General features: G+C 34.9%; 1 non-coding gene across 1 annotated transcript; it reads right to left on the minus strand.

The window, feature by feature from the left end:
• Window positions 1-379: 379 nt before the first annotated feature.
• TRNAN-GUU (transfer RNA asparagine (anticodon GUU)) lies at window positions 380-453 on the minus strand. The gene has a single exon. It is a non-coding gene; the product is annotated as a tRNA-Asn (tRNA).
• Window positions 454-2,500: the final 2,047 nt, after the last annotated feature.

A 2,500-nucleotide genomic window follows, 5' to 3' on the forward strand; every position in this document is an offset into this window, starting at 1 on the left:
TAATTTATCAAAATCATCTTTCCAGCTTACACTTTGGTGATGCAATAAGACAATGATTTTGTAAGAAAAATCTTCACACTTCAAAAAGTTTTTCTTAATTCCTTACCTTTGTACTGATAAGATAACACCTGGTTTTAACATAACACAGGCTTCCACTTAAAAATGCTGCTAGGTTGCATTCTGCTGATTAGATATCACCAGGAACAACATTAACCTTCAGGTATTTTCTAAATGTTGAATAAATTGGCTTAAATCAAATTAAACTCACTTTAGAGATAATTGTTTCAGAGAAAGTCTTGAACCCTAACATAAAATAGGTAGTTTGACATGTTGACTTCTCTACCTAAAATTCCCCAAAATTTGACTAATAAAAGATTCTCGTCCCTGGGTGGGATTGAACCACCAACCTTCCGGTTAACAGCCGAACACGCTAACCAATTGTGCCACAGAGACCCTATATGAGACATAAACAAACAACTGCTAAAAAAGATTGATCTGGAAAGTTTCCTTGCCAAAGTTTATAAAGTCTCTAATCTGGACAGTTATTTTAGGATTTTTCGTTAATTAAAAGGAACACATTGCCATGTTCTTGTGATGAATCAACCCTTCTTGAGTTCTAAGCACTTCCATGAGCAGCAGAGTGGCGCAGCAGAAGCTTGCTGGGCCCATAACCCAGAGGTCGATGGATCGAAACCATCCTCTGCTATGTGCTATTTTGATTTATCAAATCTAAAATTGGGATTGCTATTTTGACTTTTTTGGTCTTTGCTTATAGTAGAAAATCCATTATCATCTTAACTCATTTTAATCATATTTTGACAGAAGTGCTGTAGCAAAAAATCCACTTAATGTCTTTACTTTACCCTATTACTTCTATGGTTATTGAGAAAAACAAACTACATTGACTCCAGAAGAGCAAATCAGGTGTTCTAACAAGTAATTTATCAAAATCATCTTTCCAGCTTACACTTTGGTGATGCAATAAGACAATGATTTTGTAAGAAAAATCTTCAAACTTCAAAAAGTTTTTCTTAATTCCTTACCTTTGTACTGATAAGATAAGACCTGGTTTTAACATAACACAGGCTTTCACTTAAAAATGCTGCTAGGTTGCATTCTGCTGATTAGATATCACCAGGAACAACATTAACCTTCAGGTATTTTCTAAATGTTGAATAAATTGGCTTAAATCAAATTAAACTCACTTTAGAGATAATTGTTTCAGAGAAAGTCTTGAACCCTACCATAAAATAGGTAGTTTGACATGTTGACTTCTCTACCTAAAATTCCCCAAAATTTGACTAACAGAACATACTCGTCCCTGGGTGGGATTGAACCACCAACCTTCCGGTTAACAGCCGAACACGCAAACCATTTGCGCCACAGAGATCCTATATGAGACATAAACAAACAACTGCTAAAAAAGATTGATCTGGAAAGTTTCCTTGCCAAAGTTTATAAAGTCTCTAATCTGGACAGTTATTTTAGGATTTTTCGTTAATTAAAAGGAACACATTGCCATGTTCTTGAGATGAATCAACCCTTCTTGAGTTCTAAGCACTTCCATGAGCAGCAGAGTGGCGCAGCGGAAGCGTGCTTGGCCCATAACCCAGAGGTCGATGGATTGAAACTCTGCTATGTGCTGTTTTCATTTATCAAATCTAAAATTGGGATTGCTATTTTGACTTTTTTGGTCTTTGCTTATAGTAGAAAATCCATTATCATCTTAACTCTTTTAAATCGTATTTTGACAGAAGTGCTGTAGCAAAAAACCCACATAATGTCTTTACTTTACCCTATTACTTCTATGGTTATTGAGAAAAACAAACTACATTGACTCCAGAAGAGCAAATCAGGTTTTCTAACAAGTAATTTATCAAAATCATCTTTCCAGCTTACACTTTGGTGATGCAATAAGACAATGATTTTGTAAGAAAAATCTTCAAACTTCAAAAAGTTTTTCTTAATTCCTTACCTTTGTACTGATAAGATAACACCTGGTTATAACATAACACAGGCTTTCACTTAAAAATGCTGCTAGGTTGCATTCTGCTGATTAGATATCACCAGGAACAACATTAACCTTCAGGTATTTTCTAAATGTTGAATAAATTGGCTTAAATCAAATTAAACTCACTTTAGAGATAATTGTTTCAGAGAAAGTCTTGAACCCTTCCTTAAAATAGGTAGTTTGACATGTTAACTTCTCTACCTAAAAATCCCCAAAACTTGATTAATAGAATATTCTCGTCCCTGGGTGGGATTGAACCACCAACATTCCAGTTAACAGCCGAACGCGCTAACCAATTGCGCCACAGAAACCCTATATGAGACATAAACAAACAACAGCTAAGAAACATTGATCTGGAAAGTTTCCTTGCCAAAGTTTATAAAGTCTCTAATCTGGACAGTTATTTTAGGATTTTTCGTTAATTAAAAGGAACACATTGCCATGTTCTTGTGATGAATCAACCCTTCTTGAGTTCTAAGCACTTCCATG

Source organism: Taudactylus pleione, unplaced genomic scaffold (assembly GCF_031769625.1).
Source record: "Taudactylus pleione unplaced genomic scaffold, aTauple2 ptg000134l, whole genome shotgun sequence".
NCBI classification, from domain to species: domain Eukaryota; kingdom Metazoa; phylum Chordata; class Amphibia; order Anura; family Myobatrachidae; genus Taudactylus; species Taudactylus pleione.